This window comes from Engraulis encrasicolus, chromosome 20 (genome assembly GCF_034702125.1).
Source record: "Engraulis encrasicolus isolate BLACKSEA-1 chromosome 20, IST_EnEncr_1.0, whole genome shotgun sequence".
In the NCBI taxonomy this organism is placed as follows: Eukaryota; Metazoa; Chordata; class Actinopteri; order Clupeiformes; family Engraulidae; genus Engraulis; species Engraulis encrasicolus.
Genome location: NC_085876.1, coordinates 38,401,131 through 38,416,130, shown reverse-complemented (window position 1 = coordinate 38,416,130; position 15,000 = coordinate 38,401,131). Strand labels below are relative to the sequence as shown.

General features: G+C 44.7%; 1 protein-coding gene across 1 annotated transcript in view; it reads left to right on the top strand.

Annotated features, from left to right (window-relative positions):
* The window catches only part of trappc9 (trafficking protein particle complex subunit 9), a 356,695-nt gene that overhangs the window by 303,087 nt on the left and 38,608 nt on the right, over window positions 1–15,000 (top strand). The gene's annotated exons all lie outside the window — the stretch shown is intronic.

Here is a 15,000-nt window from a genome sequence, read left to right as displayed (position 1 = left end):
TGTGCACAAGTGTGTGCACGTGTGTGTCTGCATATGTCCATGTGTGAATGTGCGGGAGAGTGAGGTTGTGTGAGTGTTATGTATGCATACACACAGAAACCAGTCTGGCCATCAGTAAAAAAAAAAAAAAAAAGAGGGCCAGTGCATCTGTACAAACAGAGTGCTGAGGAGTGGTGGTGGGGGGCTTGTTGGTTTAGCATTTATGAAATGATGGACGAGGCTTTCAGGCTGTCGCCACCAGTATTCATCTGGAGCCACATACACTCAGAGCAAGATAATACAGATGTCTGTAATGCAAGCAAACACACACACACATGCACACGCACACTTTCTGTTTTCCTCTCCTCTTCTGTTTGCTTTTTTGTCCCTTCCACAGGTTCGTCTGACACACCCTACAATCCCCCCCTCTACTTATGTCATAATCATGACATTGCAAATGAACCCTAAGTGGGTTTTTTTTGGGGTTTTTTAGCTTAGTGCAACAACACCCAAGCCAACGAGACCATTTCATACATCTTTATTTATCGTTGATTAGGCTTGGGTGGTATGGCAAAAATGTTTTCACAATTTTTTAATGTAAAATCTCAATTCCGAATTTGTATCACGATTTCCCATCAATAAAATAAAAGCAACAAAAACAGGCATTTTATATACCTGCAATTCGTGATGAGAAATTAATTCAATGCAAACACACTAACACTCATAAAGTGCACAATTGGAGTACAATAATGTAAAGAATGTGAAGACAACAACACTAAGTAACACTTACTAAGTAGACATCACTCTGATACTGATAGTAAACATCCTCACTGCAAGACGATCTATACGATTTCTCCACTTTGGCATTTTCGAATCGATCTTGTACTCGATTCACAATTTAATATCGTCATATCGCCCACCCCTAACACTGATTAATAATTAGTAATCAGTGGCTTACTCTGGGTTTGGTTTGTGAGTTGTGTTTGCTAATTTATTTTTTCACCTTAGCTGTAAGTGCATGTTTACTGATTTGTCCACTTGCTGCAGCACTTAGCTGCAGCAAGTGTCTGTCTGTCTGTCTCTCTATCTCTCTGTCTGTCTGTCTGTCTGTCTGTCTGTCTGTCTGTCTCTCTGTCTCTCTGTCTGTCTCTCTGTCTCTCTGTCTGTGTCTGTCTGTCTGTCTGTCTGTCTGGGTCTGTGTGTATGTGTGTACGTGCTGTTGTGAGCGTCTACCTGTCATAATGTGCTCTGGAGAACACTGTTAAATAGATGCACCTGCACTGACACAGTCAAGTTAATGCTATTATGCAACCATCTTTTTTGGAGATAACTGGAAAAATATTGGTACTGTTGCTTCTACTTTTCATGGTGAAATTCAAGCATGAACGTGCAATTACTTGCCGAATTCTGAAGAGCTACGATTAATATTACCCATTTTAAGTGGAAAAATGAAATGCAGGTTTGCTGTTTTGGGAGTGTTTACCTATTTATCAATAAATCTAGACTTGATTCAATTTTTAAAAAAGACATATAAGTAATGTTAACCCTTTTTTGCCTGTATTTTTCAAGTGATCTCCAAAAAACATGGTTGCATAATAACGTTAGCCTGGCTGTATTAGCCTGTGCAACATGAGACACCAGCTCAACTCTTAACGTATGTTTGTTGAAGAATGCATAAACAGAAGGCATAGAGTGGCTGAATATTTTGAAAAGAGAGAATAAAACTAGACATCACCCATCTACAATTGCAAAAAATATGAAGAATTGGGACCCAAATTAGACCTTGAAAAATAATACATGGCCCAGACTCACCCACTGCAATCTTTTTTTCACACAAAGATCCACATTGTTCTCTGGCTCGGTCTCCTCACTCGTGCATTGATCCTGTCTCTCTGATCGCCCATGGCCTCCATTGGCCTTTCCATTATCTGTGTCGCCAGCCCCATGAGAAACCCAGATGAGGCAGTTTAGTGTGTGCGTGTGTGCGCGTGTGCGCGTGCGTGCGTGCGTGCGTGCGTGCGTGCGTGTGTGCGTGCGTGTGTGCGTGTGTGCGCGTGTGCGCGTGCGTGCGTGCGTGCGTGCGTGCGTGCGTGCGCGCATATTAGGGGAGGGGGGGAATGTGTAGGAGGTAAACAAAGATGAGGAATAAAGATAATGGAGGGTATTACACATCGAGTGCAGATAACACCCCATGAAGCAGCAGATTTCACCTATCTGGAATGCCACCTAATTAACACCAAATGCCCGCCACCCAAGTGTGTGGTAAGCACAAGGACGCTTTTCCTTTTTTTCCTATTTAATTTTTTTTTTAGGCTTTTCTTGCCTTTATTGGATAGGACAGTTAGAGAGCAGACATGAGAGTAATGGGAGAGAGAGACAGGGGAAGACAGAGAAAGGGAAAAAGGCAGAGAATGCACGCACATCAGTATCACAGGTGCTGGACCAAAAGATCACTGACAAAAAAAGTAAAGGTCCGCAACACTCTTCGATACTCCCTGCATCAAACAGTGTTGGGGACCTTTATTTTCCTTTCAGAAGACGGAGAAATGACCTTGGACCAGCATCAAAGCCGGTTCTTCGCCCTAATGCCGCGATCACACCGCCGGCGTTGAAAGAGCCACAACGCTGCTGACTCCTGCCTGAAAAGCACTGGTCAGAGGCGTTGAACGAGGCAAACGATTCAACCTGAAGCGTTCGGCCAGGAATCTCGACCAACTGAAGCTCGTGTTTAGAAAAATGTGAACATTCCATTGGCTGATGCCCTGCTGCCGCCAAGCTCATTACATATTTTTAGATGAAGTTCAACTTCTGCCGCCCTCGGCTTTTGACGCTTTCGACGCCCTCACCTCTAGAAACGTTCCCAACGCGTTTGCCTCGTTCGCCTCGTTCGCCCATACAAAGTCAATTACTTTCGCATCTTTCCACGCGCTCAACGCCCGTGGTGTGGCCGCACAGTAATAGTCAGTGCCCTAGCCTTTTGCACCACAGCCAGGGCCTGGAAAGCTTTTTCCACATGGATCTATCCAACCTAGTGCATCTTCCTCTACAGCAGGCCTATTCAATTGGTGGCCACAGGGCCAGATCCGGCCCTTGCATGGCAAGATTCTGGCCAGCCAGCCACGTGAGGTCTGAACAAAATGAAACATAGGCGCGCTATCTATTTATAATATTTGTATCATATTTATTATATATAATAGTTTGGCCCTTTGACTGTGAAGAAGTTGATAAACTGGCCCTCAGGGACTTTTAATTGAATACCTCTGCTGTTCAGCAACACCTGATGAAACTTACCACAAAATGAACTTCATGAACTGAAGCATGCGTTATAATAGCTAGCTCATGATGAATAGGCGGTAAGCCAGTTCTTTTTTCATAGCACACTGCAAGGTGAGGTAGCACATTTATCTAAATTAACTCAACCCAATTAACTCCATGCCACCCTCAGTGTGTGCGTGCGTGCGTGCGTGCGTGCGTGCGTGCGTGCGTGCGTGCGTGCGTGCGTGTGTGCGTGCGTGCGTGCGTGTGTGTATGTTTGCGCGTGCATCCATGAAATCTACTTACCTTACAGTGTAGCTGACATGTTTGCCAGCACAACCTACACGACCAGTGTCCCACCTGCCAGACCACTTATAGCAATGATCTCTCTCCATCTGAGCCCTGTCCTGATCCAGCAGTTAAGGCATGGCACCATCGTTCCCCCGCACTGCTCCCCCCGGGGCCACAGCTCTCATGGCTGTGTGATAGGTTAAACGGCATAGGGGAATTTCATTGTACACACTGCTGTCTGCTGTGTGATCACACTGCCAACTGGAAATTACTTTTGCTTTCAACTTCCCCAAAAAACACAGCAGAACAATTTGGACAGGCTTCAGAGGGCCTGGACATGATGAGAGTGGGAGTTTTGTTTTTCCCCCACAGAAAAGTAGCTGTAAACCAGCCTTTTTGTAGCCAGTGGCCCCTGGCTTTCATGTCTCTCTTTTGCTTTCTGTCGTTTGTCTCTCCCCCTTTCTTTTTTTTCTTTCTTTCTTTTTTTTCATCTCCGCTGCATGTCTTTCTGTTTTTGCTGGTCACAGCTGTCTGCTTCAAGGGGTAACAAGACACAAGACCACAACACACACACGAATACATATGCACTCACGCATGGATGCATGCACGCGCGCACACACGCATGCGCGCACCCACACACACACACACACACACACTAGCAACACACACATGGATATACACGTATATGCAATCACACATGCACACATGCCCATGCACACGCACAAGCACACACACACGCACGCACGCACGCACGCACGCACACACACACACACACACACACACACACAGGCCCTCTCAAATACTTTTAGCCTTGTCTTTGGTAAACTCGAGCATGACCATCACAGATGCTGCCCAGTCCCCTGACATAACCTTTTAGACAACGTGACTACAGTAATGATGGTGCTGACCCCATGCTGCGGTCAGACGGGACTGGTCAAGCCTGAAGGTGAGGGGGGGGGGGGGGGGGGCAGACTGTTGCTCGGACTGTTGGACATGAGAAGGTTTACAATGAACAGACAATAAAGGCGAATCTAATATCATCTCTTTCTCACACTTGCATCCTATCTCTACCGATATGTGACATCAATCAGTTAAGGCCCCTTTGTGAAAAACCTTTACAAATATCTAAAGAAAAGCTAAGAGTCTGAAGTAGGGTGGTGGGTTTGGTCAGTTTAGGGGCTTTAGATGTGTGGGTGAGCTGCCAACAGAGACAGAGAGGGGCTGAAGGCTTTAGGGGATCATTGCCAGGAAAACTCAAGTGTTTGAAGGGAGACATTTCTAAAGCTGGAGTCAGGAGAAGGACTTTGTCAAAGTCCAGAATTCTCTATTGCAGATGAAGTGGTTCAAATGTTTCCCACATTTTAAATCTACCAGCTCTAGTGTGTGTGCGTGTGCGCGTGCGGGTGTGCGCGTGTGTGTGTGTGTGTGTGCGTGTGTGTGTGCGTGCGTGTGTGCGTGTGTGTGTGTGTGTGTGTGTGTGTGTGTGTGTGTGTGTGTGTGTGTCAGTGTGTGATTATTGAAAGTGAAAGCCCATTGGGAAACTCCAAAACTCCAACTCCCATTGTCATTGTGACACAGCACTCCACAGCACACAAGTGAACACTGCACACTGCACACAACGAAATTGCATTTATGCCTCACCCGTGCAAGGGGGCAGCCTTCAGTGGCGCCCCATGGGGAGCAGCGCGGTGGGACGGTACCATGCTCAGGGTACCTCAGTCATGGAGGAGGATGGGGGAGAGCACTGGTTGATTACTCCCCCCACCAACCTGGCGGGTCGGGAGTCGAACCGGCAACCTCTGGGATGCAAGTCTGACGCCCTAACCGCTCACCCATGACTGCCCATATTGTCAACGTCTTATACTGTATGTTTAACTGTACATTGGAGACTAGTCAAATGATATTTCAAACTTCTGTGCTAATCTTGTTACATAGATTTTTGACAATAAAGTGCACTTGATTTTACTTGACAGTGTAATAAGCAACAAGATCAGCTTCTCGATGAGGTCACCTTTTTCAGCAGGAAACCATTCCATGGATTTTAACTTTTAGAACCCCAGATTGGTGGGACAAACAAATTCTAGGTTGTTTCGTCCGGAGGCGGTATTACGTGACCACGTCACAATAGCTATGCTCGTCCTTGTTGCCGACAACATTTGATTCGTCGCCATGACTACCGTCCCTAATCTTAACCCTAAACCTAACCTTAACCCTAAACCTAACCCTAACCTTAACCCTAAACCTAACCTTAACCCTAAACCTAACCCTAACCCTAACCTTAACCCTAAACCTAACCCTAAATCTCTTGTTTGAAACTATTGAGTCCGAGTGCAATGCTCACTCAGTTCGGCAACGAGGACGCGCATCACTAGTGACGTAGGCACGTCCGGACGAAGCAACCCTAGTTTTTGTGAATCCCCCAGATTGGTAGCCTGTGACATCCCATGCTGCTTTGCACAATCACTCCGATCTCCACCCAATTCAGGGGCCTGATCTAAGGAACCAATCAGAGAGCAGGGAGGGGTGGAAAGGCGATGCCGTTTGATTGGATAGATACAATTGACACGATTGGCTACAGGCTACGTATATGCCAAATGATACATTCATAATGCCCAATAAATGGACAAGGGCAATCAAAAACTATACCATTCCTACAAGAAATTGCATAGCCACCAGACTATCTCACTTGTTAACCAGGCAACTAGATTGACACCTTTGTCAAGGTTTCAAAGTGCTTTATTCCCTTGGCCTGATGCCATATTCTGTTCTGTAGCAGCTCTCATTTGCATGTAGGTCCATAATCATCTGTCAGTTATTTGTAGGCTATTGATTCTTTTCTCACAAGTTATTTCTTCGTTCTTTCAGGCATCAGAGCAGTGACTCTGGAATTCAGTTTTTGATGGTTCATCAATAGAAACTATGACTGGAGTTGTTAGCGAAAGCAAGAAGGGGTAAAAAATCATTTTGAATCAATTAAGCCAGCGCTCTCTGTTCTGTGTTCTCAAAGTTCCAGTGTCAGTCATCTGAAAGTGTTTTAAGATGATTCAGAGAAATGAGTCGGAGGAACAACAGTTAGAATCTGAGGGCTCCCTGACAGAAGATGCTGTAACTTAAAGCAACATTACACCATTTTTGCAAATAAGCTCATTTTACACACAAAATCCTAATGTCTAATGTGGCATGATCATTCTACTGTCAATGGGCTCGATCAAACCTTCTCAAAAGATATCTGATTCAGGTGATTTTGCTCCCTGGTGATTGTATTTATTTCCAAACATGGCAAAATCAGTCCAACATGCTTACAACTCTGGATAACACATTTATAAAGGAAGCTATAATATTTATGCTGCTTCTATTGACAAGTGAGGAGGAAGGCTTGTGAGGTAAAATTACATGATTGTTACCCATTGGAGTACTAATTCAATGCAAGTAATATCACTATAAGATGTAAAATGATGCGTTGGTATATAATGTTCAACTGTTAAAGTTAGAGTGGCGGAAGGCTTTCAATTTTCCATCTGGCGATTAATAAAGGCTCAATCACTCACTCACTCACTCACTCACTCACTCAATCCAGTTTTATGTCCAATAAAGCACTATTTGGTGTCTATAGACATTATAATTGCTTATAATCAATGATCACACCAATCAATTTTCTCGTCTCATCTGCGAGTTCTGTATCCTGGCTGGACATACAGTAGCTACAGTATAATAATAATAATAATAATACTTTCGTTTTATATAGCGCCTTTCAAAGCACCCAAGGACGCTTCACAGAGTGTTGTGTTGGAAAGTGTGAGTGTGTGTGCGCGTCAGTGTGTGAGCGTGTGTGTGAAAGCATGTAAGTGAAAGTGCTTGTGGAGCAGCCATAAGCTTAACCACTTGAAATGAGCCAGGAGCAACTGTTAGCTTCTACAGGTCTACACATCTACAGCTTTACAACTCCCTGAATGAACTTCTGTGGTCTCCAACCATATCATAGTACTATGGGCCCCTCTTGACTCAAAGGAAGTTGTTATGTCTATGCAACACAGGTGCCAGAAAGGGGGATGCAGTGGTGCATTCGCATCCCCACTTTTGGGCTCCCTAAATGACCCTTTGCAAACAAATGAGTGGAGTGCTGCAGCAGTAACATTTTTAACCCATTTTGTCCTAAGCCCTATTTGGGAAAGGGTGCCTTCCTCCTTATTAAATCCTAAATATCTCAGCCTCCGAAGCACATACAAACATGAAATGAGTTACATTTAAAAGCCAAGACCCTCCCCTTGCATTGTAATGTGTTCATCCAGCTAGAGTTCTCAACGGGTCGGGTCAGCCCGAAAAACCCGACGGGCCCTTTGGGTCGGGTTCGGGTCGAAAATATAATCATATGGCTCGGGTCGGTTCGGTCCGCGGGCTCAATCTTTTCCGCCCAGTGAAAAAAAAAAATCAGTTCTGCTGTTTACCGTGAATCATGGCGAATTTCCCCTTGATGGGTCAGTAAAGCTAGACCTAGAATCTATCTATCTAAATATATGTAGGCCTGCGTAACGAATGTCTGGCAGGCTGCTGCATGCAACCTTGCGCAGTGCTTAATTTGTAAATCACAAGGTACCAGAACGCAAAACAAACATCACATCACAGCGCTGATGAGTTGGAAAGAGGTCCAGGAACGCACAGAAAAACTACATTGGCTACAATTACGCAAACTAATAAAAACGGGAAAAAAGTTCTTAGATGCAATTTTAACGATATTGAGTCCCATGTCAGCTCATGGAACCATACTTTTGTTTCTTAATACAAGGGACGGTTGGCAATCCAATGACTATTTTAAACAACAGCAGTAGGCCTAGGCCTAGCATATTAAATGCTATAACAACCAATATTTTTAGTTTGATCGCTAACTTTATTGCTTAGTAGTCTCAGCAAATGCAGTGCATGGAAATTATGTTTTCTCCATGAGGTGAAACGAAAACCGAAGCGGTCTTCTATAGGCTATACTAGAAAGGACAGTGGCTTTCCAATTAGGTTATCCTTTCCACGTATTCACACAACGTTGGCATATGCGTATTAAACGTTAAATCCACGCTTTGTAGGCGACTTTGTTGCATATAATTTGGCTAATCCGCATGTGCTGTTGCGATATGCCACTTCACTATTTAAATGGCTCGTGCACCGATGGTAAGCGAGCGGCAGCGAAGGTGCCGGTAGACTTGGCTTTTCACACTGACTGTCTGCTCGCGCTGCGGTCTGGTTGAAAATCCCCTCAGCAAATGTTTTATTTGGAGCGTGTAGGCCCTGTTTGAATGAAATATCACCTTGTCTTTGCTGTTTTCGTGCTCAAATTGACTTTTAAGCAACTGTCGGGTCTTGGGGCGCACACACATGCGGAGCGCTCGCCAGCCGAGGAAGATCTCATCCTCTCACCTAGGCTATCTGTCTTTTTTGCTACATGGCTGATCAATGCACCAACCGTAGCCCAGGTACCACTAGAAATTAGTAGGCCTATGTCCAAAACCTTGTGTGCCGACCAAAATTTTATGAAACTTTTAAACAATGTTTGGCACAGCGAGGCTTTCCATCTCATCCACGCATATGAACAAACAAGGAGGGAGGGGCAACTTCACGTAGCCTACATTTAATCAGATACACGGGGTGGAAATGTAGTAAGCCTACATTTAGAAGTCAAAACAAAAGGTGGATAGATTGTTGTTGCCGTGAAGAGGCGGTTATTGAAATCGCGCTGTGGATGATTCTGCTTAAATAGCAAGAACGTTTCCCCATTTCATATTCTATTGTGGAAAATATCTTTTCACTAGGTTTTTAAGTGGGTTATGCAATTTACTGCACATAAGTGCCCTTAAAGACCCACCACAACCCGCCATTCTCCATAGGGTAACGTGGGGAAACTCGACCCCCGACTTCGGGCCTCGGGCCGGGTTCGGTTAGGTAATTCTAGTGATGTGTCGGGTAACATCGGGCTCGGGCTTTAAAAGCCACGGGCCGGGTAGGGTCGGGTTGACATTTTCAGGCCCGTTGAGAACTCTACATCCAGCTCTAACATACCCACATAGTTAATGAAACAACTAAAATCTCAAAATCCTGAAAAACCTGTATATGTGTGTCCAGGACACAATGGGTTAAGAAATAAAGAATCCACCACCACCTCCCTTGCTACAGTATGCAACCTGTATTAGCAAGTTAAGTGGAAGGCTTGGGATGTACAGCAACAGAAGCAGCGCCCATCGGGGCACTAATTAAGTTCTAATTTCCGTTGTTGAATTAAGAAAGCAACACTGTTCACTGTTCTCATCTCCTGTAAGTTATCTCGATCTGTCTGGATGTGAGCTGGAGCCAAATCACTGTTTCCCCCTTCACCCTTACCTTTAAGACTGTGGAAAGCTCTTTCATACGCTTTGATTTGAAGACAGCTTTCATTTATTTCTACCACAATCTCTGTCGGTCTTTCATTCGCTTTCCTGAAAATTCACATTCACAGCCACACTCACCTATTTATACAGTACTTGCGCACGCACGCACGCACGCACGCACGCACGCACGCACGCACACACATACACACACACACGCACGCACACACACACACACACACACACACACACAGAGTCAGACACACACAGACACACAGACACACACACACACACACACACACACACACACACACACACACACACACACACACACACACACACACACACACACACACACACACACACACACACACACACACACACACACACACACACACACACACACACACACACACACACACACACACACACACACACACACACACACACACACAGACACACACCGATATGCCTGTGGGCTGAGACTATTGATTATGCCCTTGAGCAAGGAGCAGAAGTTTAAAAACTGCTTCAGGGCAAGCTTGTCTGTCCTTACCTTTTTTGTTTTGTTTTTACCCAGCCAGGTGGTTTAGAGGGCATGGGTGGGTGGCTGTGTTCCTCCCTATCTGGTTGTTTCAGAACACTGAGGGTAAAGGGTAAGTGTCGTCTCAGGCTTCCAGAGGGGGACAGTCTTAAAGGCACACTGTGTGATACTTTTTAGGTGTTTATTTCCAGAATTCATGCTTCCCATTCATAAATATTACCTTCAATATTTACCACCACCATCAAATTCTAAGTGTTCAATATGTCTGGGGAAATTGCACTTTTCATACATGAAAAGGGGGATCTTCTCCATTGTCCGCCATTTTGAATTTCCAGAAATAGACATTTTAGCTGCAAAACTTACTCTACTTTGGTCATACTAGTAAATATTAAATCATTATTTAGTCAATGTTCATGAGAAGATGAAGTAGACAGCACAGTTTCAATGAGCAGCAAAGTTGCAATACCTACTCTGGCCACCATCCTACACTGTGCCCCCTTAAGGCAGTGTTTCCCAACCACGGGTACGTGTACCACTAGGGGTACGCGAGCACACCTCAGGGGGTACGCGGAGAAATGTAATAATAGCAAATTTATTGAGTGTAGTCACGTTGGGATAGAGGAACAGAGCATGTGTGAGGGCGAGGGGGTACTCATCATATGACAAAATAGCTTAGGGGGTACGCAGGACAAAAAAGGTTGGGAAACACTGCCTTAAGGAATGAAATGAGGTGAAATAAAATACACCTAAAATACCAAATGTCCACAGTACACACACAGCATGCATCGTACAGCAGGCATATTCCAGCCCTAACATTGCATGGTCACCTCTGTGACCTCATAAGACGCGTAAAGGAGTTATAGGTGAAGAGTAGGTGGAGAACTTTTTTGGGCTTTCAGACCTTTATTACTTAGACAGGATAGTTAGAGAGAGACAGGAAATGAGTTGGGAGAGAGATGGGAAAGGATCTAGAAATGAAAAGAAGGAAGGTCCGCACACTGTTGCTGCTCCAGGTTTATTAACACAACGTTCGACCATGCATGTCACATACACCTGACGAAGACCAGACAGTAGGGGTGTAACGATATCGAACCGAACCGACGTATCGTACCGAAAAGACCTGTACCGAATTGAACAGTGCTGTACCGAGTACCGAAAGGATGAGTAAAAGGCTACTCTGTTCATGTTTTTACATTATGCTGCAACTACATGCAGAGGCTCGTGCAGAACCCTGAGAGAGAATGAAAGAAAAAACAGGTGTAGAGGCTTGGTCTTTGTGAAACCTTGAGGAGAAAGTACTATTTCTTACACAGATGAAATCTCCGACAAAAGGAGCAGGTTGAATGTATTTCCTTTTTTAATTTATATTTTGACAATATTGTGGTGAAATTAACAACGTGCTGAGGAAGAAAATGGTTTTATATTTTGTTCCCATACTGTACCGAAAATGTACCGAACCGTGACCCTAAAACCGAGGTACGTACCGAACCGTGATTTTTGTGTACCGTTACACCCCTACCAGACAGCATGGTCGAAACGTTGTGTTAATAAACCTGGAGCAGCAACAGTGTGCGGACCTTCCTTCTTTTCATGTTTAATCGTGTTTAAGTCCGGCACCTGTTTAATCTGGATGTTCGCGCTCTCCAAAACTAGAAATGACCTCGGGTTGGAATAGGACACACTTCCCCGGAGTGAACTGGGGAGGATATATGCTCATGGAGACAGGCTTGCGTATCTTTTTTCGGTGGTTTGCATAAGAATGCTGTAACTATTTATAGCATACATTGGTAGGCTATCACCCGTATTTAAAGGTCCATGCAGTATTTTGACTTGATCTTTTAAAAGTTGCTTCTGTGCTTATCTTTTAACAGTGTTCTTATCGAGCCGAACCAGGACCCCTTTTAAAAGCTCAGTGCAGAATCTCAGTTATGATTATCTGAAAACGATGTAGACGATAAAAGTTTTTTAGAAATGCATTGGCTTTTTGGGACAGCCATGGAAAGATACAGTTACCTGCACCGTGTGTCTCTACTCTACACTATGTGCCTGAATGTCTGGCTGAGTGGCATGTCTGAGCGCAGCCTTGAGTCTGCAAGAAGGGGTGCATTCCAATATGCAACCTTGCGTCCTTCACTTGTGCTTGTGGCCTCGCCCCGCCTCCTGGCCCCTCCTCCATGTAGAAAACAATTAAGTTTCCCCGCTGTCAGCCTAGCCAAAACAGTTTTTGGGGAACTATTCTACATTCACCATCCAGTTTACAAATGAGAAAGTTACTTTACAATTGAGCTCTTGCAAGATATTGAAATATAATGCTGTTGTCAGTGATGTCATCATGACATATTACTTCCTGGTACGAGGCCACAAGCACAAGTGGAGGAAGCAAGGTCGCATATTGGAATGCACCCAGAGAGTGGGCTGTATGGATGGGTGGATGGATGGGGTAGGGGTGGGGACGGGGCTGCTGAGTTTATATGAAAAAAAAACCTCATCATCACTGTGTGTTTATCTGAGTTCCGCATCTATCTCTCCTGTCCTCTGCAAGACTCTCCATTCTCTCCAGTCATCTCATCTGCAACACTATTCTCTCTCTCTCTCTCTCTCTCTCTCTCTCTCTCTCTCTCTCCCTCTCCCCATTCTACTTATAAATAATTTTCTTTGCATGGAAAAGTTTTGCAGGAACCGTGTCATTCTCATTCTTCAGAAAATAGTGAATTAATTTTCCCGGACGTGTGTGTGTGTGCGTGGGTGTGTGTTTATACTTGTGCATGTGCGCGTGCAAGCTCTTGCTATTACACGCATTTGTGTTAGCACTTTAGGTCATACCGTAGTTGAATACGAATGTATTATATTTCATTCAATATTGCATACCATATTTACAAACAGTGTACTTTTGTGTGCATGTATGCGTGCACGAGTGTGTGTGTGTGTGTGTGTGTGTGTGTGTGTGTGTGTGTGTGTGTGTGTGTGTGTGTGTGTGTGTGTGTGTGTGTGTGTGTGTGTGTGTGTGTGTGTGTGTGTGTGTGTGTGTGGATCTTTGTGTGTGTGTGTGGATCTTTGTGTGTGTGTGTGGATCTTTGTGTGTGTGTGTGTGGATCTTTGTGTCTCTGTGTGTGTGTGTGTGTGTGTGTGTGTGTGTGTGTGTGCTTGTGTGTGTGTGTGTGTGTGTGCTTGTGTGTGTGTGTGCTTGTGTGTGCTTGTGTGTGTGTGTGCTTGTGTGTGTGCGCTTGTGTCTGTACACACGCACGCCTGTGTGTGCATTTCGTGTCAATGTTTGCATCATTGCATCATGTGCAGATCATGGACCCATGAGAGAATAAATCCCGGATGTGAAGATGAAGATGAATCATCCTGGGTTCAACTCACGCCAGCCCTGTCACTGAGTTTCCCCAAAGGAAAGGCGGAGAGGGAATTTATTCGATTCCTCCTCACTTTATAACTCACTCAGTGTCTCGACTCCAATTCAATTTCACTCACTTTTTATTCTATTCTTTTTCTCTCTCTCCCCCTACCCCCCCCCTCCCTCATTTAATTCATTCATAACTCAATCCCAAATCGTGCGGCTCTGCTCGGTCCATATTTTTCTAAGTCATCCGGAGGCTTTTTGGTTTGGCTTGGTCAGTCCCAAGCTGGAGTGCACTGTACTGCACTGTAAAGTGGTATATCTGGAAACGGCTTCGTGACTGTGTGTTTTTTTATTTTACTGCGGCTGTGGAACTGCATGATTGTGGGCTTGGTTCCTTGCATTCATGTTGTGTGTTTCGTCTCTTTCTTTTCATTCATGCCTTCCATTCATGTCTTTTCATTCACTCCCTTTTTACCTTTCTTTTCTTTCTTCTTCTTCTCTCTCTCACTCCCTCACTCCCTCCCTCTTTTTCTCTCTGTCTCTCTTTCTCTCTCTTGCTCTCTCTCTCTCTCTGTCTGTCTGTCTCTCTCTCTTTCTCTCTTCGTCTTCCTAAAATTAAGATGAGAAAAATTGGAGAATGTCAAGGCCCAATCTAAAAAATAAGGACTTTCAGATGTCTGTGTGCCTGTGTGGTTGTATGTTTGTGCGTATGTGTGTGTGTGTGTGCGTGTGCGTGCGGGCGGCGTGGGCGTGGGCGTGCGTGTGCGTGTGCATGCACGTGTGTGTGTGTATGCGTGACTTGATTTATTTCCTCATCTATCTAGTAGTGTGTTGATGTTGGAGAGGTCTGACAGGATGCTGATGGCTCTCGGCATCAGGAAATGACTCAACTTCTTCTTCCATGTCATCCCTCCCCTTCTCTCAGTTCAATTCCTTTATTTCCTCTTCCTCTCCTCTCCTCTTCTCTTCCTCTCCTCTCCTCTTCTCTTCCTCTCCTCTTCCTCTCATCTCCTCTCATCATCCTCCATCGTGCATTGTATCCCTCTCTTCACCTCTCCTCTTATTTTAAACATCTCCTCTCCTCTCTTCTCTTCTCTTCTCTTCTCTTCTCTTCTCTTCTCTTCTCTTCTCTTCTCTTCTCTTCTCTTCTCTTCTCTTCTCTTCTCTTCTCTCTCTTCTCTTCTCTTCTCTTCTCTTCTCTTCTCTTCTCTCTCTTCTCTTCTCTTCTCTTCTCTTCTCCT